This window comes from Cervus elaphus, chromosome 17, assembly GCF_910594005.1.
Source record: "Cervus elaphus chromosome 17, mCerEla1.1, whole genome shotgun sequence".
NCBI classification, from domain to species: Eukaryota; Metazoa; Chordata; class Mammalia; order Artiodactyla; family Cervidae; genus Cervus; species Cervus elaphus.
In genome coordinates, this window is record NC_057831.1 from 24,705,184 (window position 1) to 24,731,375 (window position 26,192).

The following is a 26,192-nucleotide window of genomic DNA, read 5'->3' on the forward strand; positions in this document are numbered from 1 at the left end:
ATAGACCATACATTAAAATATACATATATAACATGAACCCAGATAGATAGAAGTTTTTTAAGGCAAAATTCCTATAAGAAAGTCTTACATTTTAGCTCTTCTTTCTGGGCTCTAAAATCTAGACTGTAGAAAGTGTACAGAAACCAACCAGAATGGATCGTCCAGACTGAAGATGTTTTATTAACTGAAGACAGGAGAAAAGAAAAGACTGAAAATAAAGGAATACACACTTTAGAAAGAGAATCATCTGTAGGTTACTCTGCAGTTAATTCTGTCAATAATCTTGACAACAAAGTAAGGACACATCTTATATTAATTTTTAGGAAAGCTCTGAAAGTCATTCATCCTGTCTCTAGTTGAGGCCATGTTGTTTTTGTTCCTAAATCTAATGACATTCTTGTTCAGCACACATTTCCTTTCTCTTACTGGTTCACACTTCAGTGTTATTTCCTAATAGAAAGGTTTTTGCTTTCAGGTACTTTTCAGGTAATAAACATATGCTGGGAAATGCTTTTCCTCTTAGCTTCTACCATGGTGGTATGCTTGTGAGTTTCTCCCTCCACTGCGAACTGGTATTTCTACTTCCTGTGTCTTTTCTATTGTATTTTCTATTAGCACCACAGTGAGTGAAGGGAATATACTCCATCAATCAATATATTCCTTCCTCTATCAGGAAGAATAATTTACTGATTGGGCAAAAAAGTATGTTCTCATATTAGGGGACATTGGGACGCACTGTTACTCCTTGTGCAACACTGTGCAACTTTCCTAGTGACAACTACTTCGTGTCCTCTTTTGTGAGCATGATGAGTTGAGTTTTTATCATCCATTAACACTTTTTTTTACATAATCTAGAATCACATCCTATTTTCATGGGCTCAGTGAATTCACAGGAAACAAATCACAACTATCATTCAGTTCAGTTCAGACAATCAGTCATGTCTGACTCTTTGCGACCCCATGAACTGCAGCACTCCAGGCCTCCCTGTCCATCACCAACTCCCGGAGTCCACCCAAACCCATGTCCATCGAGTTGGTGATGCCATCCAACCATCTCATCATCTGTCGTCCCCTTCTTCTCCTGCCTTCAGTCTTTCCCAACATCAGGGTCTTTTCAAATGAGCCAGCTCTTCGCATCAGGTGGCTAAAATATTGGAATTTCAGCTTCAACATCAGTCCTTTCAATGAACACCCAGGTCTGATTTCCATTAGGATGGACTGGTTGAATCTCCTTGCAGCCCAAGGGACTGTCAAGAGTCTTCTCCAACATCACAGTTTAAAAGCATCAATTCTTCTGCTCTCAGCTTTCTTAATAGTCCAACTCTCACATCCATACATGACTACTGGAAAAACCATAGCCTTGACTAGATGGACCTGTATTGACAAAGTAATGTCTCTGCTTTTTAATATGCTGTCTAGGTTGGTCATAACTTTCCTTCCAAGGAGTAAGCGTCTCTTAATTTCATGGCTGCAGTCACCATCTGCAGTGATTTTGGAGCCCAGAAAAAATAAAGCCAGCCACTATTTCCCCATCTATTTGCCATGAAGTGATGGGACCGGATGCCATGATCTTAGCTTTCTGAATGTTGAGCTTTAAGCCAACTTTTTCACTCTCCTCTTTCACTTTCATCAAGAGGTTCTTTTGTTCTTCTTCATTTTCCACCATAAGGGTGATGTCATCTGCATATCTGAGGTTATTGATATTTCTCCCAGCAATCTTGATTTCAACTTGTGCTTCCTCCAGCCCAGCATTTCTCATGATGTACTCTACATAGAAGTTAAATAAGCAGGGTGACAATACACAGCCTCGACATACTCCTTTTCCTATTTGGAACCAGTCTGTTGTTGCATGTCCAGTTCTAACTGTTGCTTCCTGACCTGCATACAGGTTTCTCAAAAGGCAGGTCAGGTGGTCTGGTATTCCCATCTTTTTCAGAATTTTCCACAGTTTATTGTGATCCACACAGTCAAAGGCTTTGGCATAGTCAATAAAGCAGAAATAGATGTTTTTCTGGAACGCTCTTGCTTTTTTGATGACCCAGCGAATGTTGGCATTTTGATCTCTGGTTCCTCTGCCTTTTCTAAAACCAGTTTGAACATCTGGAAGTTCATGGTTTACGTATTGCTGAAGCCTGGCTTGGAGAATTTTAAGCATCACTCTACTAGCATGTGAGATGAGTGCAATTGTGTGATAGTTTGAGCATTCTTTGGCATTGCCTTTCTTTGGGATTGGAATGAAAACTGACCTTTTCCAGTCCTGTGGCCACTGCTGAGTTTTCCAAATTTGCTGCCAAATTTGGTAGAGTGTAGCACTTACACAGCATCATCTTTTAGGATTTGAAATAGCTCAACCGGAATTCCATTACCTCCACTAGCTTTGTTCATAGTGAAACTTCCTAAGGCCCACTTGTCTTCACATTCCAGGATGTCTGACTCCAGGTGAGTGATCACACTATCGTGTGATTATCTGAGTCATGAAGATCTTTTTTTGTATAGTTCTTCTGTGTATTCTTGCCACCTCTTCTTAATATCTTCTGCTTCTGTTAGGTCCATACCATTTCTGTCCTTTATTGAGCCGATCTTTGCATGAAATGTTCTCTTGGTATCTTTAATTTTCTTGAAGAGATCTCTAGTCCTTCCTGTTCTACTGTTTTCCTCTATTTCTTTGCACTGATCGCTGAGGAAGGCTTTCTTATCTCTCCTTGCTATTCTTTGGAACTCTGCATTCAAATGGGTATATCTTTCCTTTTCTCCTTTGCTTTTCACTTCTCTTCTTTTCACAGCTCTTTGTAAGGCCTCCTCAGACAGCCATTTTGCTTTTCTGCATTTCTTTTTCTTGGGGATGGTCTTGATCCCTGTCTCCTATACCATGTCACAAACCTCCATCCATTGTTCATCAGGCACTCTGTCTATCAGATCTAGTCACTTAAATCTATTTCTCACTTCCACTATATATATATATATATATATAAGGGATATATATAAAGGATCTGATTTAGGTCATACCTGAATGGTCTAGTGGTTTTCCCTACTTTCTTCAATTTAAGTCTGAATTTGGATCAATAAGGAGTTCATGATCTCAGCCACAGTCAGCTCCCGGTCTTGTTTTTGCTGATATATAGAACTCCTCCATCTTTGGCTGCAAAGAATATAATCAGTCTGATTTCAGTATTGACCACCTGGTGATGTCCATGTGTAGAGTCTTCTCTTGTGTTGTTGGAAAAGGGTTTTGCTATGACCAGTGCATTCTCTTGGCAAAACTCTATTAGCCTTTGCCCTGCTTCATTCTGTCCTCCAAGGCCAAATTTGCCTGTTACTCCAGGTATTTCTTGACTTCTTACTTTTGCATTTCAGTTCCCTATAATGAAAAGGACATCTTTTTTGGGTGTTAGTTCTAGAAGGTCTTGTAGGTCTTCATAGAACAGTTCAACTTCAGCTTCTTTGGCATTACTGGTTGGGGCGTAGACTTGGATTACCATGATGTTAGCTTAGGGTTTAAATGACTTGGAGGCTTATTGCTCCCACCTCACCTTATTCATTTCTAGAAACCGTCCCCATCCTCAATATTTGCTTTCTTGGAAGAGAACGTCTCACAGTTCTCTTCTGTTTTTCCCTTATTTACCACAAAGAGTTTTTATGAACTAAAATAAAAATACGAACACATATTTAGAAAAATCCAAACATGAACACATATTTTAGCAACTAAAAATGTTTTCTATGAATGTTCCTTTGATCCAAAGACGTTCTAAGTGTTTATAAAAGACAACTAACTAAGCTTTTCTATAGTCTTACAAATCTTAATAGCTACTCTAAAACAACTGTTTTCTGACAGGTTTGAGAAACATTCAAAAACTCCATGACCTTCTGTTGGCTGGAAAGAAAGGCCCTGTCTCCTAATCTTTTGAAGGCTTCAGGTAATCTTGGAAGCAGATTTTGGATACTCTTCAGAAGACATTTACTTTTCACCTCTGGTGAAAAGCGGTATGATGTAAAGTTTAAATTCAAGTTAAAATCTCTCTGGGTAAAATCTCCTTGGTAAAGAGATGGAGTATATCCTGTTTGGGGAAACCTGTTGGCAGAATGTTTTCTTTAGGTCTTTTTCCTTGCTGCTGCACATGCTGGTGAAGTTGTAGATATGAAGGTCTCACTTGAAGGTAGACTGCTTTCTTAAGCAAGTAGGGAGAATGAGATAAACCTTTCTCTTTTGTGCACATTTCTCAGGTTTCCTATCTGATTCCATTGAAAGCTCAGATTCCTATACTACATTTTTAAACACAATGGCCTTAATTTCACACTTATTCAACAGTGAGTGCAGAAGCAGAAACTTTAAATAAATTATGGACAGGACAATAAGACCATATACCCAGGGAACTGCTACACATACCCTCATACTCTCTTCCAAATTAATCTAAAATGAAACTTTCCCATTAACAAATAAATTACACTAGTAATGAGTTGAGCAGTTTTATGGCTTATTGGTCATTTTCTTGTTAATATCTCTGATCATTTCAAATACCCACACACAAAATAAGTTTTCAAAAATGGGAAATAGCACTGAACACTAGGGTAATGGGTGTTGAAACAAGATTTATAACAAAAGGGTAATTTTCAATTGGCTTAAACTACCACATTTAATGAAAAGATGTTCATGAAGAAATTACTACCATATCAAGAGTTACTAATCAATTATGCAATTATTTGGTCCCAAAAAGTGATTAAAATTAAGTACAAATGCTTAACTCAGATGTGTAACTGATAAATTGAAACTAACTGGAAATATCGAACTAAAAATTTTTAACTGGTATACTCCAGATAACCTAGCAAAAAGAAAAGCATTGTTAAAAATAGAATATAAGTATCAAGTAATAAAGTATTATTTGAAAGGTGAAGCTATGAATAGCTCATTATCATTTGCAATAATTTTTTGAGAAAATACCATTAAGTTAGAGGTACAATGAGTCATATCATGATCATCAGTACCATGGAAAAGCTAAACAGACAATCAAAATTCTCTTATATTTCATCATATATTATGTTTCATACTTTCATTTGAATATTGACTTCTGAGAATTTACAGTATGGTAAAATAATTCATATATGACTATCTCAATTCTTGATAATTCAGTACTGAGCTCAAGCTTTATACTACCTATATACAGAGCATTTTATTAAGCAAATTAAAATAATAAGTGAGATTATAGAAGAATGCATAACATCCCAAATGTTGTCTTTAAATGCTTTATAATTATATTTACCAACAAGTAATTTATCAAGTGCCAGCACTTTATATGAATTATCTCATTTCATTTTCATAACCTATGAGGAATATCCAATTAATAGTATCCCCATTTCATAGATGAGGAATAAGGATAAAAAAACTAACTTTCCCCAAGGCATTCAGTCAGTAAAAAATGGCTGTGAATTTGCAGTGTGTTGGACTCCAGGTTCCTTGCTACCTTGCACCACACCTTTTCCCACTGGACATTTAGAAACAAGCTTTGTTGGTATGAAAATGTAGAGGAAGGTGGGAGATGAACTAGTAACAGGGAACTTTCAGTTGCTTCCTTCTTTACTCACACACTGTTACAGTCTTGTTAGAATCTATTAAAATACCTGCCCAAAGAGGTGTGAGGAGGGGAATCTTTCCTCTCATTCTTGTGTTGAATGCTCACTCTGCACCAGGCATGGTTCCCAATGTTTGAGATACATCTATAAACAAAGCAGGTAAAGGTGCATATCTAGCAGGGGGAGACAGACAATAAACTATTAAAATACACATGAGTATGGTTTATAACAATTTAGAAGCTGCTGATTGTCAGGGCAGGCTTCCTAGGTGGTGCAGTGGTAAAGACCCTGCATGCAGTGCATGAGTCACAGGAGACACAGGTTCAATTCCTGAGTTGGGAAGATGCCCTGGAGAAGGGATAGGCTACGCACGCCTATATTCTATGGTTTCCCTGGTGGCTCAGACAGTAAAGAATCTGCCTGCAATGCGGGAGACCTGGGTTCGATCCCTGGGTTGGGAAGATCCCCTGGAGAAGGAAATGGCAACCCACTCTAGTATTCTTGCCTGGAAAATCCCATGGACAGAAAAACTTGGTGGGCTACTGGCCATGGGCTCCCAAAGAGTGGGACACAATTTAGGGAGTGAGCATGAGCAGGAGTTGTGTGGGAGGGGGAAAGAGTGGAAAAGAGGTAAGGGCGTGTGTGTGGTAGGGTGGACTGGATCTTCAGTAAGCTTAGTCAGGTGAGGGCTCTTTTAGCCTACAACTGACAAAATGCTTAAAGAAAATAATAGAGTTAGCATACAGAGATATCTGGCAGAGATATCAGGACAAGGGCGCTGCTGTTAGATCCCGCCTGCCAGATCAAGGAAGAATAGGGATGAAAGCGTGATGTGGGTGGAGGGGTGGGTGGGCAGGGAGAGCAGCAGGAGGCAGAGCTGGTGACAGAGCTAGCAGACTTCCTGGGCCTGGCAGGCTGAGGCGGAGATTTTAGTTTCTAAGCAGAATGAGGAGAGACTGCAGGATTCTGAGCAAACAGGTGACCTGATTGTTAAGAGATTGCTATAGATGCTGGGTTGAAAAGAGGAGAGAGGGAGCAAGGTGCAGAAATGCAGGGGACAAGTGATTGTGGCTGGGACCACAGTAGTCACGGTGGCAGAGGTGGCTAGCTCCACAGTCACTTTGAAGGCAGATTCAAAGGATTTCATAATAACTGGATGTGGACTGCAAGAGAAGAAAATCAGCCCCAGAGAAAGCAAACAAGCAGCCTTAGAAATGAAGCGAATTCTGGCATATGCTCAACACGGATAAACCATATGCTATGTGAAAGAATCCAGTCCCCAAAAGATGAATATTGTGTAATTCCAGTTATCTGAGGTACCTACAGTAGTCAAATTTCACAGAAACAGCAAGTAGAGTAGTGATTGCCATGCCTAGGGGAGAGGGAAATAGGGAATTGTTACTTAAGGGATAGAGAGTTTTGGTTTTACAAGATGAAAAGAGTTCTGAAGATTGGTTGCACAACAATGTGAATGTGATTAAGATTCCCGAATTGTCCATTTTAAAATGGTTAGGATGATAGCTTTAAGAATATATGCATGAGACAAGTGCTCAGGCCTGGTGCACTGGGAAGACCCAGAGGGATCAGGTAGAGAGGGAGTTGGGAGGGGGGATCCGGATGGGGAATACATGTAAATCCATGGCTGATTCATGTCAATGTATGACAAAAACCACTACAATATTGTAAAGTAATTAGCCTCCAACTAATAAAAATAAATGGAAAAAAAAAGAACACTTCATCAAGCGCCCCCCCAAAAAAAGAATACAAACTTGTAATTAGTAGTTAATAAGCCACAGAGATCTAATGCACAATCAACAATGTTATATATACTATATAACTATAATTATGTAATGTGATAAATATCTCTATATTACAATATATAAATGCATCAAAGTACCATGCTGTACACCTTAAACTTATATAATGTTACACATTAAATTTATTCAATTAAAAAAATAAAATGCATTGCCCCACAAAAAAAAAAGAATATGTGTACTTTACTCTTCTTTAAATTGTAAAATGGAAAGAAACTGTAAGTCAAAAATGACTCCAACAGTGCTAATGAGGTGGATGAACCTAGAGCCTATTATACAGAGTGAAGTAAGTCAGAAAAACAAATATCATATATTAATGCATATATATGGAATCTAGAAAGATGGTACTGATGAACCTATTTGCAGGACAGCAATGGAGATGCAGACATAGAGAACAGACTTATGGACAAGGGGTGGGGGGTGGTAGGAAGAAAGAGTGGGATGAATGGAGAGAGTAGCATGGAAATATATATGATAATATATGTAAAATAGCATATGTATTACATATACATATGTAAAATAGCCAATGGGAATTTGCTGCATGACTCAGGAAACCCAAACTGGGGCCCTGTGACAACCTGGAGGGGTGGGAGGGGATGGGAGGTGAGAGGGAGGTTTAAGAGGGAGGGGACATATGTGTACCTATGGCTGATCCATGTTGTATGGCAGAAACCAATAAAACATTGTAATTATCCATCAATCAAAAATAAATTAAAAAAAAAGACTCCAAGTATTTTTGTCTGAATAAAAGAAAGAATGGAATTGCCAGTCTTATATAAAACCTAGCCCAGGTGATAGTACTTATTCCCTCTAAGAAATTCCTCAAAAAATTGGACCACAATCCTCTATGGTTTACGGAATGTTGGTTCTCCACTGAAGTTGCACTTTTATTACTTATACTGAATAGTTGAAGTATCCTCTAAGAAGAGTTTAACATGTCTTCTTTCTGGGGAGTTCCCCCTCAGCGCTCCTATTCATACCACGCTTTGCTGTCTTCTGCATGGAAACAGTAAGTAAGCATATGCTCTCTTAACCATTCTAATTTAATACTAGAAAAATGCAATTCTTACTACCCAGCAATGCCTAACAGCAGCCACTGTACTTTATTTCTGTGTTTTGATTGCTTATGAACAACATGGCCATAACCGTCTATCCAAACAATTGTTCACAACGCCCTCATGCTTACACTGCATCGTAACTTCTGCCCTTATTATAGTGACTGTTGTCAACTTTAATGAGAAAAATCCTTTTAATGGTTACTTCCAACAAATGAACATTTTATCACCTAGCTCGTTTTTTGGTATTGCTTTCTCCCTTTTTCTTCTGTTTTTTCCTCTCTTGGGGCATGTGACTTTAATATCACTCCTGACTCTGACTTCCATTTACCTTCCTGTGTGAGTAGATATGGACTGAGCTAGATATCTATGTGTAAGCTCTCCTGTCTTTTTGCTCTAGAGGAAACTCTTTCTGCTTCTCTGGGACCATCTTCTTTGGCCAAAATGAGTATGTTAATGAGGTGGGGGTGAGGGAGAGTGGTGGTAATTGAAGGCAGTCAAGTATGACCTGTCAGTAGAAAATCACTCATGTCAATTAGTCCCATTAATGGGACTTTTACTTCAGTGTTTCTGTGAAAGATTTGGTAAATTCTTTAGAACAGTATCATCAGTTAAAGTAGCAGCACTTTTCTCTGTTGGATTGACTCACACACCCTCCTTCTTGCCTTTTTCTAGAGTCCCTTCTCACAGAGTTGCAGAGTCTAGACAAAGAAAATTGATATTTCCCAGACTCTTGTGGAATAAAAGTTCTAAAAGCTTTTAATGAAATAGGTTCCATTAATTAATTGTAACCAAGTAAGATTTGGTCTTCCCAGTGGTCATGTACTGTTGTGAGACGTGAACCAAAAAGAAGGCAGAACACCAAAGAATTGATGCCTTCGAATTGTAGTGCTGGAGAAGACTCCTGAGAGTCCCTTAGACAGCAAGGAGCTCAAACCAGTCAATCCTAAGGGAAATCAACCGTGAATACTTGTTGGAAGGACTGATGTTGACGTTGAAGCTCCAGTATTTTGGTCATCTGATTTGAACAACTGACTCATTGGAAAAGTCCCTGATACTGGGAAAGATTGAGGGCAGAAGGAGAAGAGGGTGTCAAAGGATGAGATGGCTAGGCAGCATCACCAATGCAATGGACATGAACTTGGGCAAACTTTGAGAGATGGTGAGGGACAGGGAGGCCTGGTATGCTGCAGTCCTTGGGGTTGCAAAGAGTCAGACACGACTGGGTGACTGAACAACAACAACGCATAAGATTTAGATTCCTGAAGTACAAATGAAGCTTTTTTTTTTTTTCGCCTCTTTTGACTGTCTGCTGAATAGGCAATCTCAATGGAGGCAATTTTTTTTGAATTTTGGCTTCCTGATCCGTGAACCCTGGGATTCTGCAGTCCATGGGGTCCCTAAGTGTCAGACACGACTAAGCGACTGAACTGAACTGACCCCTGAATCATAGCTATGGGATATGCTCCTCAATATTGCAGGAGTCTCTAGAGAGGTTGCAGAAAAGTTCCATGGCCCATCAATTCCTTGAACATCTGCCCAAAGGACCATTGTTCCAGCTGTGCCAATGATCCTGTAATGATGTGTAAGTATGGGACTGGCTGTGTGAAATTCCTGTCTCCATAAAATGGAGCACTTTCTTTTTTCAGAACTGAGTACTGAGTAATGCACACTCACACGTGTGCAAAGAGATGTGTTCAAGGTTGTTCCATGCAGTGCAGTCAGCAATGGCAAAAAGCTGAATATCAATAAGTAGAAACTGGTTAAACAGGTATCACTGAAGTAGTACAGAGAAATCAAGGGATTTTAGGGTATTAATATTACATAATTTCCAAGTTATGTATTTTGAGTGAAAGAGGCAAGGTGCAGTGCAGAGTACATTTAGTGTATTACTGTTTGTTAAAATAGATATAGAAGATATAGGTATGGAAGAATATATAAGAAACTAATCACATGGTTCACTTCTAGGGGGAAAAATATAGATGGCTAGAAAGAAAGAGGATACACAGTTTTACTATGTTTTTTTTGAAGTTGGTATCATGTTGTTATAACTGTGTTTAACATCTGCCTTTCTTTTTCTCATATCATTCTGACTTATGGATGTCTTTGCTCCAACATTTCCGGGTCAGTTCATGTCTTTTCTTGCCATTTGTTTCCCATCCCTATCCTGTAGGTTTCAGTAATTTTCCAGATCAAAGGTTAGGGAAGATTTGAAGAGCACTGCCTCAATAAAGTTAACAACTGAAGAATCTCAGAGAAACAAAGTTCTAATTCCCAGAATTTAGTGGAAAAATCTGAGAAACAGAAGCTGAATATTTAGTGAAAGTTGCTAAACTGAATCTAGTTACAATGCAAAAGAGATCCCAGAATAAAAAAAAACAAAACAAAAAAAGAACTATAGCTAATTCTGTTTTCCAATTCTTACTGTGTGCACTTGTACATTGATCTATAGCTACCACACTCAATATCCCTACAGAGATGGCAATTTGTCTTCTATATTTCACAGGAAGTTGTAATATTCAATAAGCTAAGTTTTCACTAAGGTCTAACATAATATGTAATGTGAAGTTAAAAGTTTTAAATTTAAAAAATGGTATGAATAGGTGGAAGATCTAAATAGACATTTCTCTAAAGAAGTTATACAGATGGCAAACAGGCACATGAAAAGATGCTCAACATCACAGATTATTAGAGAAAAACGCAAATCAAAACTACAATGAGGTATCATCTCTCACTGGTCAGAATGGCCATCATCAAAAAGTCTACAAACAATAAATGCTGGAGAGGGTGTGGAGAAAAAGGAAGCTTCCTACACTAAAATTAAAAGTAGAACTACCATATGATCCACCAATCCACTCCTGGGCATAAATCTGAAGAAAACCATCACACAAAATGATACATGCACCCCAATGTTCGTCGCAGTCCTGTTTAAAATAGCCAAGACATGGAAGCAACCTAAATGTTCACTGACAGAAGAATGGATGAAGAAGGTGTAATACATATATACAACAGGATGTTATTCAGAAATTAGAAAGAATGAATGCCATTTGTAGCAACACTGATGAACCTAGAGATTATCATACTAAGTAAATTAAGTCAGACTGAGAAAGACAAATATCATATGATATCATTTATATGTGAAATCTAAAAAGAAATTATATTAATAAACCTATTTATGTAGGGGAAAAAAGTATGGTTACCTGGGGGGAAAAGGAAGGGCCGGGATAAATTGGGAGATTGGGCTTGACCTTCACACAACTATGTATAAAATAGATAACTAATAAGGACCTACTGTATAGCACAGGGAACTCTTCTCAATACTGTATAATGACCTCCATGGGAAAGGAATTTTAAAAAGAGTAAAAGTGAAAGTGGCTCAGTTTTGTCCAACTCTTTGTGAACCCATGGACCATACAGTCCATGGAATTCTCTAAGCCAGAATACTGGAGTGGGTAGCTGTTCCCTTCTCCAAGAGATCTTCCCAATCCAGGGATCTAACCCAGGTCTCCTGCATTGCAGGCAGATTCTTTACCAGCTGAGCCACAAGGGAAGCCCAAGAAAACTGGAGTGGATAGCCTATCCCTTCAGCAGATCTTCCCGATCCAGGAATTGAACTGGGTCTCCTGTATTGCAGGAGAATTCTTTACCAACTGAGCTACCAGGGAAGCCCAAAAGGGAAGCTCTTTAAAAGAGGGGATATATGTAAATATTTAATTTATTCACTTTGCTATACAGCAGAATCTGACACAAAATTGCAAATCAACTATACTTCAATAATAATTAATTTAAAAAAATAGTATGAACTAACTGATCAGTGTTTCATAGAGATTTTGTGACCTCCAAACTTTTAAGAGCAGGAATCAATAGAGCCACAGGCTAATTTATTAAGCAGTCTAGTGATATGCTCAGTTGAAACCAGACAATAACATATATGTAATGGGATCAATAGTGATTGCAGTTAGACAAATCACTTAAGAGAGTGGAAAATATCATTGTACAATGCACAGAGAGATCACATTGTGTGAGTATAACAAGGGTGACCAGTAGAATAGCCCATTAGATTCGATCTTCTAATTTTAGCATAGTCATGCTGGTAACAACAACAATAATCTAGCTGATACAATTTTATGCTAAATATAACATTATTTGTTTTATGTATTTATCCTCCCAAATACCTATGTAGTACATGATTATCATTGTTACATATAGGGAAACTAAGATTTACAGAGGCTAAATTAATTCTCTAGCATTGCACAGCAAGCTAGTAGGTGACAGCCCTTTAGAGGCACGAGTTTGAATTCTAAAGAGCTACTTTATATGACTGGAGTCTGTACAGCAACTACATTTGTTTTGGGTTTATTTACATGACTTCTTCCCCATGCCACAGGGACTACAGTATCGTGCATTCAGAGGTGCCCTTGTATTCTTCAGGCCACCCTGCAGGGAAGCAATGGATAGAGTCCATTTCCATGGAGAAGTTCTTCTGAGAGTGGAAATGTTTGCACTCCCACCCCTTGGCAGGTGAAAAGCCAGATTATGTAAAATTCCATCATAAATGTACTATTTTTATATGTGGGACTCAGATCATAAACTGCATCCATCTGGAAGGACAAAAGGACTGTGCATAATCGAGATGCTGTCTGCTCCCTCTTTGGTGAGGCAGCTCCTTGGACCATTTGCAAGAATAGCTCTCCTCCTGGGGATGCTGTCTGAGGAAGGAAGATGCAATCCAAGGCCAGTGTTCTTGGCAAAAACGTATCAAGTGGGAAGCTCCTGGGCTTCTGGATATTTTGCCATTTCAACTGAGATAGAAAGAAGATGAATATTTTCTTCCTTTTCCTTTCGGGGATGATGTAAGTCTTCACCTACTTAAAACTCTGTTTACATAGAGGATGCCTTCACTGCCTTCTAAGATACTGGAGACTCCCACATGTGACGACTGTAAAACTTGGCTAAGGGAGCTGGCCACCTCCTCCCTTATCCCCTGTACACAGAGCTCTCGGAAATAACTGTATTCAATTAAAGTTTGCCTTACTAGTACTTATTTTATTTTTACTAGTAATCAACTCAGAAGTCCTCCGAAAATGCAGTAACTTTCATCAGAAGCACATCCTAGAAAGTAAAGAAGAGCCTCAAGGAACGCGGTGTCTCAAAGGCCAGCTACCCTTTGATTGGCATCCCGCTTTCTTGCAGTTTTCCAGAACTGCAAGTATGAAGGAGCGGCAGGAGCTGTATCTAAGGAAATCCTGCCTACAGGTTTGAAGTTCTAGGCATTTGCTTGGCAAATGTTTCTGGGGCACAGAATTCTGTGTTTTCAGGTTCCTTAACGTGAAATTGACGGATCATAATTTTTGCTCACTTCCTTGGGAGGGTTGTTTTGATAATCCGCAGGGCATATGTAAATGATGAGAAACCAACTACTAATTACTTCTCCTCTCAGAGCTCAGAGGAGCAGAGCCATGTGTTCTTGCCCATGAGGAAAAATTAATTCTTCCACAGGATTCCATCTCTCCCCTAAACCTCTCAAAATTTAATGAACAGTAACTCATTTCTACTACCTTAAGTTGTGTTTGAATAATTTTGTGTTTGGGAAAACACTCACAGTATTTACTAGGAGCAGAGCTTTTTGGCTTTGCACCTATCATTTCTATGAGAAGCTACAGGAAGAAGCAACTAGAAGGCCAGACAATGGTGAAATTACTAAATATGGTCCCTCCCAGTAGGGAGCCAAATTGATCTTCTCAACATCAATTACTCTGTTACATTCTCCTTTCTAGAAAATGTGAGAAGTTGTTTCTAGAGATTATAAGGGTCACTAATAGAGTTGAGAGAGCAACTAAATGTGTGTCTGTGACATAACTCTACAGTATTTGAAAAGTGAACCATGTAGCAAAGTCTCCAGTGGTTGTTAATATGCCCAAAACCTTTTTCCTGAAAAATCCAGCCTTATTAAATCAGAAGCATTAGTACTACTCCTGTGTTTTCTCCTGGGCCAAGCTCCTCTGATCATTTTATGAGGAAAAACTGATGAATTGATGTGAAGGAAATTAACAGTCTGCTAGCAAACTTTGTACAGTTAAGTGTTAAGAATAAATTCCCTGTAAAACATTAGGTCTTGTTCAGGTTTAAGGTTCAAGCTCATGTTTCAGGGACTAGATTTGCTCACTCTGAGAAGAAAAGCCTTTACTGTAAAATATTATTTTAGCCCATACAGATCATATATGTCTTAACAATATCTAAAGGAATACATCCTAGCTTTAAAAAAAAAAATCTTAAGCCAAGAATAATCAGACCTGTCCATTGTAATTCAGCTTCTATAGTTTACCAAAATTAAATACAAATATATCCTATGTAAATAAACAGGTATAAGTATACTTACATACATACATGTAACAATCACCCCCTCAGTTATCATGTCAGTGTTGCTAACACTCCTTCTCTCGTATACCGTAATCTGCTTGACCTTCACATACAATGGCTGAAGCTATTAAGAATTTTTCAATAGGGGATGTGAAAATTTAAATGAAAATACAAGTGACTGAAAATCTAATGAGAAATACATAAGCCTCTGATGTTGAAGTCCCCAAAGCAGGCCTAATACCTCCATGGGCTTCTCCAGCTTGTTCACCCATTCTGAACAAATTCTACCATCCTGCCTATACATCTCACGGTTCCCTTAAGTAAGAGTCACTATGTTGCTTGCAAATAGAACTTCTCAAGAGCCATCTATCCACATACATGCATAGATGCACCCTGATACCATATACAGCTGCAACACAGAATAGCTTTGTTGGCAAATACATTCCCTCCTGACTAGAGAAGTGAAAAGACAGTCACCAAGTGGGATTCAGCCACAAAAAATCAAATGGTAATGGTCCTCAAGCTGATTTTTTTTTGTTTTGTTTTAGTCTTTAAGTTTTGAATAAATATTTTAATTTCTTTAAGCCTTAATTTCCTCATCTGGAAAATAGGCCTAATGTAATACCTCTTTGAAAGATTTTTACAAAGGTTAAATGTGATAAGATATAACAGACTCTCCCTCTATGCTGGAGCCCCTTATTTTGTCATCTTTTTCTTCATCATTACTATCTTGTGTACTTTTATCTGGTTCAGTTCAGGTCAGTTCAGTTCAGTCGCTCACTCTTTGCAACCCCATGAATCACAGCACTCCAGGCCTCCCTGTCCATCACCAACTCCTGGAGTTTACTCAAACTCATGTCCATCGAGTTGGAGATGCCATCCAGCCATCTCATCCATTGTCGTCCCCTTCTCCTCCTGCCTCCAATCCCTCCCAGCATCACACAACTGCCTGGAAGAATGGTTACTCTCTCATACCAAAACTGACACTATTTGCTCAAAGTTCAGACTTCAAAAGTAAGTTTCATCAAACAACACTTTGAAAGCTCTAACCATTTCATATCCCATAAGTGATCACATTTGCCTGAAATACTGACTTTCTATCATGTAAACTATTCAAAGATGCTTGCCACAACCACTCTATCTTGTACATCAGTGAGTATTAATTTTTTTAGGCCACTCGGGATTTTAGTAGGAAGAGCACAACTTCCAGATTAACTACTATCAGAGAAATATTCTTTCAGTAATCAGAAATATTCTGTGCTTCCTTTCCAGGTTTCATTTCCTAAGTCCCTGTCATTTTCCCCCGGCAATATTCCTTAGCCCCTGCCCTCTAGTTAGCCCCCAAAATCACATGAAGCCAATGAAAATATGACTACCGACTTCAATATTTTTGGCGTGTAGATGGATCCACCCACAATATTTGCTTAACTTTGAAAATATTTTTTACCCTCTCTGAGATGATTGCCCAAAGGACATTTCTACCTGAAATCTTTGAGTCAGAGGCTGTATGTAGGCACAATTTAATCTGCTGTATGAATTCATGCAAGTTAATTGACACTTCTTGGTCCATGACTCATTATGTCTCATCAATTTATATGAATACCCCTTTGTCAGTCTGTGGATTGAAAGGAATGATCAGTTTGTCAACCATAATACCGGATGATTTCATTTCACTTTTTATTTACATTATTTTTTACACTGTGTTTCATCTGTAGTGAATTACCAGTTTCATTCCTTACAGCAAAATAATAATGTAAAGTAAAACATTTCCCCTCAAGTTTTCACCCCAAGTTTAATTTTGGCTTAAATTTTTACTATTTTTTATGATAGTTAGTATAAATGACTTTTTAAATTTTTTGGTTGACTTTATTTAGGAATAGCAAAATTTAGTTCTGGTAGAGGCAAGTCCTTTGGGAAGTGGCAATGGAAATCAACCAAGGTTATTTACCTTGAGTACAAGAACTGTGAAGTTTATTATATGTCAAAGTATAAATAGAAAACCATAAGGCATAAATCACCACATAATCTGTGCAATAGAAGAATTACGAGGAATTTGTTAGTTTTTCAACAGAACATTTCAAGGAAGAAGATGCTCTTATTCAAAAGTCTTAGATATGATTCTAAGACAAAAATAATCTTAGAATAGAAATGGGAAATTTAATAACTATCTTTGCTTCAAATCTATACTTAGAAATAGTCCTTCCTAGTTATTATTTGATTTCCTGAATTCATCTACATATTCAACTTCTAGAACTGTGCATAGCACAGAAGGGTTCTCAACAAATGTTTGTTGACAGGAAAAACAAATAAAAGAGAATATTGAAAATTACCTCATCTGACATGTCACCATTTCTCATGTGGTAATTCTAAGCAAAAAATGAGAAAAATTCAATGAAATTACTTATTACTACAGGTGACTAAAAGTAGATGATATAGAGCAGCCTATAGATTATACGGAATTTTTAAAAGATACTTTGAAGAAGTAAAGTAAAATATCAAAGAGATATTGGCTCTTAAATACTTATATTAATAAGTGTTTTTTTTACCACCTATTGTTTTTAAAGCATATGTGAAAAGCTCAAAAAAACTGGTTGCTCTGTGTCAAACAAAATGCTTACAACAATAACAGGTAAAATATAACAAAACACCTTTATAAAATATTTATATTTATATGTAAAAGTAGTCAGTAAGGAGAAATTGGTAAACCTGTGATTAAGGAAGAATTCTGGAACATGTATTATTTTGCATCACTTATTAAAGGAAAATAATCTTACAACCCTTTAAACCTCCCACCTAGGAATTACAGCAATAGTATACCATACTGAATATTTTCTCCAAAAGAAAAACAAAAAAGATTTACAGAAGAGCACTGAAAGGTGTATTTAAAAAAATTAAAAGGTAAGATCCATATTTTCATGCAAATATGAAATGAAACATCAAGTATTTTATTCAATTTCATTAATTAATGAGGGGACCAGTAAATTGTTATAACCTGGTCAAAGAGCATTTGAGGAGCTAGTCATACGTGCAATTAAATAAAGAACTGTTAGGATTAAAATAGCTAGCTTAGAAATAAAACCAATTTATGTCTTACAGTGTGGTGAACCATACCCTCTGGGGTTTTCTCTTCCACGGAAAAGAAATGATTTACATCTCTACCAGACAAAAATGTCCAGGTTAACCTCAGTCCCACAGAGCTGTCAGAGAGCCCAGCCTCTAGACAGTCCAGCAGGTAGTGACCTAAGAGCACACCTAGCGATCTCTTCTGCCTGTTTCCAAATTTTAGAGAACTTTCCTGACAGCATCAATACATCTCTATCTAGCAAGCCTCTCTCCTTTCAATATATTTAATGAGTTCAATGTACATTTTTTCAGAATCACTTTTAATCTGAGCTTATTTATTTGGAAGAGGGATAAAAATATAGAATCAGAAAATACTAGAAGTTCCCAATTCCTCTTAATTCCTACACTTTCAAAATATAACTTCTCCTATTGTGAAATATTTAGGTCACACACACATACACGCAAGAATGTAAAGTAAAATGTCTAAAAGACAATCTCCTCCGCTATTATGCACTCAGGCAGTGTTTAGTAACACGTGACTAAGCAAGAAAGAAGTAAATGTATTAATAGCATCTGAAGAGTGACTGTATTATCAACTTTCATCCTCCTCACTGTGGATAACAACTAGGCATTTCTCGACCGTAAGGATGCTAAGATTTACACAGGCAACCTTGAGGGTGTATGTAGGTTAAGACTGGCAAGCTGTCAGGGCAAGAGTTCCTGGAGATGAACTCAAGTCTCTCCCTCTCGCTCTCCCTTCTTCCCTTCCTCCCTAATTCTCAACTAATCTTTATTTCTTAGCCTCTCCTCCTCCTGTTGAGTATGTGATCTGTCTCCTCAAAAAAAAAAAAAATTTTTTTTTAAAAGCTGTTAAGCCACCACATTCCAAGTAAATTCCACAGAGAACTACAATGACTGGGATAGCTAATTACCAGGAATCTACTTTAGGAAAAGCCTTTGTGCCTTGACAAGTTATGGATTCCCACAAGCCTGCACGGAGGACATTTGGATCAGCTGCATTTCCAGTCCAATCCGTGCCTATTCGTGCGCGCAGAAACAGCGCTGCTTCGCTGAGACCCGCAGGTGAGGCGCACTGTCCGCAGAGAAGGGTACCAGACGTGGCAGCTCCAGGACTGCTGGGCCCAACCAAACATCAGAGACACGGATTTCACGCCCTGTTACTGTCTGCAAATTGTAATAGTCTCTCAGTAAGTATTTTATATCTTTGTGCTTCCTTTCATTACAAAAATACATATTCATTTTTAAAAATGTGGAAGTTACAGATGAGTAAAAGCCACAGTCTGTAATTCTATTACATGGATACTGTCACAAACTTGATAAGAATAAATCCATGGATATGTATATCTTTATATAACATATTACATGTATATGAATATTCACATCTATGTATCACATAGAGGTAAATATCATATCTATATGAATAAGTATATGTATACATCACAAATCTAGTTGTTAACCTATTCTTTCACTTAACAGTACAATAAAAATTTACTTCATCTCATTCAGTATTCATCAATAACATAATCTTAATGTCTAATAATATTCCCAGTGTATAGTTCTAATATGAATAACTTTATCAACCCTGTGTTGCTGACAAGTAGTTGGAGTCCAAATTTTTGCTATTATAAAGATAATCTAACAAACAAAGCAACTGACAGATATTTCTATACATTAATGATTATTTACTTAGGGTTTATTCATGGAATTGCTAAACCAGAAATAAACCCATTTTAAACAACTTATATATTTACATTGCTGAATTATCCTACCAGTTTATGCTGTATGTTCACAGATAGTGCATAAAAATAGTATTTCTCACAAATGGTAACTTTTAATAGACTTTACTTTTAAGCCTGAAATCTTTGATCAAAACAATATAAAATATAAATGTAAAAAATAGAAATAATAAGCCTGTGAAAAATAGTTTTTTCTCTTGGATTTTTCTCTTGGATTGCTTAGACATAACAACTTTTTCTTTTTCTTTTTCACTTGTAAAAGGTCTGTTTATTATAATAATAATATATAATTATTATATTATAAAATAAAATATATAATAAAATAAAATAAATAAAATAAAAATAAAATATATAATAATCCATTATCTAACATTACAGCAGCATGTACTTTTCACAAATTATAATTTACCCTTTGATATAGTTATTATGAAAAGAACTTTAAACTTTTATGCAGTCAAATAAACCTGTTCTGTTATGGATTTTGTCTCTAGCATGTTAAAGAAACATTCTACTTTACTGAGCTTATTAGGAATCACTATCTATTAAATTCTATCTAATGCCTTTGGCATATATTAAACTAATATATTTTTATTGAACTTATTAAAGTAATAAGTTATAATAATACAGACCCTGTTATTTATTAATTTTTGCATATCTTAAAACCAATCTCACTTTTTAATTCCTTACTTTTCTTTATATTGTTGGGCTAAACATTTTTAAAATTTATAAGAAAGTGTAATATGTGAACTCAGAAGTGCACAGTTTGTAAGTATACAGCTCAGTGAGTTTCCATAGATTGCATCAGCTTTGTAATCAGCACCCAACTCAAGAGAGAGAATCTTCTCCCCATCAGGGAAGCTCCTCCAAGTTCCCCTCCAAGCTAGAGAAATCAATTTCCAGATTCTAAGACTACAGTTTTGCCTACTTTTGTACTCAAATAAAACATTTTATTCCCCCATCAATAAAAAAAAATTTGTAAACTGATTCAATAATAAATAAAAATTGGAATTTAAAAACTGAATGAGTAATCAAAATGTTTTCACAAAGAAAACAACAGACTTAGACCTAAGTTTGCAAAACAAACTGTAGTAAATATTTCAGGAACAGATAATCCCAATCTTATTACATTTTTCAGAAACTAGAAAAAGAGCAAAACACCTCAATCTATTTTACTGATACTCCAAATTTGAAAAGCAAAGGACATTAAAAAAAAAAAAGTAAAATAAAATTAGAGGCAATTGACTTTGATGAACAGATACAAAAATTCTGACCAAAACATCCTAAACTGAATCCAAAATTCTATAAAAAAAGAAAATTTGTCATGATCAATGTAACTTCATCTCAACACTTTAATACTGGCTTGATATCAGAAAATCATTAAATTCAGTAACAAATTAGAGGAGAAAAACTTAGCAATCTCAGCAGTGCAGGAAAAAAGTGTTTGATGAAATTCAACATATATTCATGACAGAAACTTTGCATAAACTGAGAATTCAAAAGAAAAGCTTTCTAATATAAAAATAAATTTATAAAACTCCCATAGTGAATATCATAATTGAAAATAAAATTTTAAAATAACAAATAATCATCTTTAATATTAGGAATACAATTAGCATATCACTGCTCTTTTCATAACTGTCCTGGAAGTCCTGCTAGAAATACAGAAACAGAGGAAGAAATAATAGTTGAAAGATTGTTTAAGAAGTTAATATTTTCAGTAGATATAACCAGTAATGTAAACATTCAAAAGAAACTTGAGAAAATCTTTGAATGAAAAAGGATTTATAAGTTTCCTAGACATTAAGTCAACATACAAAATCCACTTACATTTTTATATATCTTTAAAAAATCATTTAGAAAATATCCTTTTACAAAGATGCCATTTTTAAAATAACACAAAATAAAAGGTAATAAAGAATAAATCTACAAAAAAATGTTCATGCTTGTTATAGAAACAAACTTCACAAACATTATAAAACTTTGTTAAAGCACATTTAAAAAGTTAAGGTGGTGATGAATCCTTCCACTGTCAAATTACTTTTCCTTATGTATCCAGCTAAAATATGTAGGTTGCTACTTTGGAAACATGAAATTATTCAGTTCCCTATCAGTGCTTCACCAAATGGTCTTTGCATCCCCTGATGATTCTTGCCTAAATCATTTAAACATTAGCGTTATAAATGGTGATTGCTTGACTGTCATTTTTTAGCTGAACTTTTTTCTGTATAGAAGAGCTTACTCTCATAAACTAGGGTTATTTATTTGATAAGTTCAAAATAAAAGTCTTATTAGAAAGGCCGAAGTGATGCTTATTGATTTCATTCCAGTTATAAATTTTTACTGCAGAATTAATGTAACAGCAATCTATAATGATTTTTTAAAGTAAATTTTGTTAATTTGAGTTTTGTTGTTTATTTGTTATTGTTTTCAAATTTTTCCTTTTCGGAGTATCCTTGTAGACTAGCAGCTTACTATATGTGTGTTGTTTTGTCTATATTATTTTCATATTCAAATCAAACCTCTTCAAAGTTGCTCTGGCATCCTTTCTGATGGAAACCCTTTGATCTTGGAAAGTTTCCTTGTTTTCTGGCCAAAAAGTTGTCTTGTCTATATTTCCTAGTCCAAATTTGAAATTAGTTAATTATCAAAAGGTTCTACTTCCTTTGCAAGGAATGGCATTTAGAAATCAAAATCTGGGCACTTGCAGAGTTTACTGATTTTGAGATGTCATTTCTCAAGCCTTCTTAGTGTACAGAACTGAATAATCTATACGTTTAGAAACATGAGTTTATATTGTTATTTTCAATTCAGTTTTTTTGTTTTTATATTTAAAAAGATTTTTATACCAAAAATTTTTGTTTTATTTATTTTGTAATGATATCAACATAACTACTTTCTTGCATTATCCCACAAAATACAGAAAGTAATTTCAAAAAATAATACTAATATTATTGCTTACCAGGTGGCACAGTAGTAAAGAATCTGCCTGCCAATGCAGGAGATGCAAGAGACCCAGGTTCGATCACTGGGGCAGGAAGATACTTGGAGAAGGAAATGGCAACCTGCTTCAGTATTCTTGCCTAGAAAATTCCATGGGCAGAGGAACTTGGAAGGCTGCAGTCCGTGGGGTCACAGAGAGTCAGACACAACTGAGCAACTGAGCAAATAATAAACATTTGTAAAAGCTAAAAACTTCTAGAACATTTTTTGTTCTTAGATTATATCCCACTAAGAATGGATAATGAAAATTTAGTTTTTTATACAGAGTATATAATACTAACATACTGTTCTTTGCATTTAATGCCAACACTTGTTTAGACCATTAATTATACATTCAATGTTCAACACCAATTCTTTCAAATTTTTCCCAGTTATCACTCTGGTAGATTTCTCAGGAAAAGCTCAGAAGCATACCATTCCCTTAGATCCTGCATGTTCGAAATAGTTTTTCTCTGATCTCAATCCCTGAAGGATAGCTTCTGGGTCTGTGTGTGTGCTCAGTCATGTCTAATGCTTTGCGACCCCATGGACTGTAGCCTGCCAGTTTCCTCTGTCCACGGAATTCTCCAGGCAAGAGTTCTGGAGTGGGTTGCCTTCCCTTCTCGAGGGGATCCAGGGGTCAGGAATGACCGAGGGATCCAGCCCAGATCTCCTGCATTAAAGGCAGATGCTTTACAACTAGCGCCACCTGGGAAGCCTGAAGGATAGCTTAGCTAGATATTATATTAATATCATTAGCTCATTACTTCTTTGTACATCTTATAGATATTGCTAAACTATTCTAAAAAAATGTATTGCAGCTGAGAGGTCAGATGACAACCTGCTTTGATTTCCTTTGAAAGAACTTAGTCTTTTTGTCAGAAGCCCAGAGAAGTTTGTCTTTAGTGTCTAACGCCAGAATAAGCTCCAAGTTGACAATTCAGTGTACAGATTCAGTGTTCTATAATTTCATGAAGATTTCCTTGAATTATGTTTTGAAATATTGCTTCTGTTTCATTTTTTTCTTTTTTAGGGTCTTATTTATCTATTTATTATATTTACTTTATGTGAGAGTCATAACCCAAGACCTATAAAAGTTCTCAATTTTCCTCAGATTTTTTGGTTCTCTTTTTTATTATATCTTCATGATTTTCTTGACCTTCCTCATTTCTATCATCTGTGCCTCTGTATTGTATAGCCATATTCATTAATCCCTGTGTGTCAATAATTCATTCTCATTTCTGAGATGACTTTGTCCTTTTTGAAAATGTTTTTAGGTTTTCTCAAATATCCTTTCATAACTTCTTGTGTTTAAACTATTTCTTCTGAGTTTTTGGAATTCTGCTAATGGATTTTTCCATTTTGAATGCTTCATTTTTTTCCTTTGTTTTATTTTTGTTTCAATGTTCTTACACTTTGTGGCAGCATTTCTCTTATGTACATTTGTTTGCAAAACAATTTTGAACTTTATTATCTATTGTTTCCTTGTTGTATATCTGGGGAATTTGCACATTAGTTTTGGCTTGGTGTTTTTTATTTTTAAAGACGTTAAATACGTCTAGTATTTCAGTCAGAAGGGGGATTTATGGACTGAGATGCAGGAGGTGATTGAAGTGGCTTCTCTGATTTCTCAGCTCAAGGCTTCCTCCTTTTGTTGTAACAAACAAACCGGACATTGTTTTATTCTATGGTACCTTTTTGTGGCCAGCCTTTCTCAGGTTCTTCATTCCTATCAGTGATTAAAAGCCTACTTTTTAATCACTGACTGCTGTTTTCAAAGAACATCTCCAATTTCCAGATTGCTTCTTTTTTTCTACCCAAGAATTGATGCCTCCCTAAAATTATCACTTCCAGTCCATGCTCTTTGCAGCCTGTTCCATTCAACTCCTCCATGTGAGTCCTCTGAACTACTCACTTTTGCCTTCAGTAGTTCCCTTAGGATGGGACTCCTTCCTTCATACAGTAGGGTCCTACATGTACTGATGTTATCTGGCCTCTGCCGCTGCCAGCATGCTTCTGTCACTGCCAGCATGCTTCTTCTGTACTTAAAATTTTTCTGTGCAAATTTTTCTGGGTTCTGTGCAACACTAGGGGTTCTGGCAACAACTCTGCCCATCTTATGTGTTTTTCCTAATTACATTCAAATTGAAGTTTATAGGCTTCTCAATCTCCCAGTTATAAAGAGTTTTAGTTTTAGTCCTTTTACTAAATGTGGATTTTAGTAGGAGGTTTCAAGTAATTCCAATGTAGGTGGCTACCACAATTCTAGGGAGCCTAAAACTACTAGATTTTTTAGATAATTCTATTATTAGTCTTCTCAGACTGCCATAACCATAGGCCAGTTGGTTTAAATAACAAAAATTAATTTTTTCTGAGTTCTGGAGGCTGTAGGTTGAGATTAGGGATCATCATGGTGAGATTCCGGTGAGGGTTGTCTTTCTAGCTTGTAAACATATGCCTTCTCACTGTGGCCTCTTATGACAGAGAACATGAGAGAGAAAGAAACTCTGATGCCTCTTTCTACAGAGGCACTAATTCCATCATGAGGGCCCCACCCTGAGGTGTAAACCTAATTATCTCCCAAAGGCCTCCCACTCCAAATATCACATTGGAGACTGGAAACTCAGCAAATGAATTTGAGGCTGGGTGAGACACAAGCCACTCCATAGCAAAGTAGAAGTCATATAGAGTAACACTGAAAAATTCAATCACCTTAAATTTTTGCTTATTGAAGTCATCATAATCAGACTAAATAGAAGATAAAAAATTGGAAGAAAATATGTCCAATACATATAAGTAACAAAAGATTGGTATACACAATAAATAAAGAATATCAAGGAATCAGTGGGAAAATAGCTAAAAAAAATCTGACAGAAAAATGAGCAAAGGTATAAATAAGTATTTCATAAACAAAATTCCTTTGTCAATGAACATATGAAACAGATTTTAGAGCTCATTTAATGTCACCCATGTAAACTTCATCCATGTGATCAAGGAAATGCTAAGTAAAACTACAATGAATATAAATAAATACCCACGAAAAAACAGCAAAAGTATTTCATAAGTCAGGCAATGTGCCATGAAAAGAAATGAGTTGTCAAGTCTCAAAAAGATACAGATGTGTCAGAAGTCAGGATAGTCATTATATCTTGGAGGTAAGAGTGAACAGCAACAGTATTAAGATACAAGAATATAGTTTCTAGGATAATATTCTATTTTTCAAGCTATGTGTTGATTATACAGCTGTAAGCAGTAATTTCGGAGAAGGCAATGGCACCCCACTCCAGTACTCTTGCCTGGAAAATCCCATGGACGGAGGAGCCTGGTGGGCTGCAGTCCATGGGGTCGCTAAGAGTTGGACACGACTGGGCGACTTCACTTTCACTTTTCACTTTCATGCATTGGAGAAGGAAATGGCAGCCCGCTCCAGTGTTCTTGCCTGGAGAATCCCAGGGACGGGGGAGCCTGGTGGGCTGCCGTCTATGGGGTCGCACAGAGTCGGACACGACTGAAGCGCCTTAGCAGCAGCAGCAGCAGCAGCAAGCAGTAATTTACTTTTTAAAAATTTATTGCATAGTAAAATATGAATAGAGAAGGAA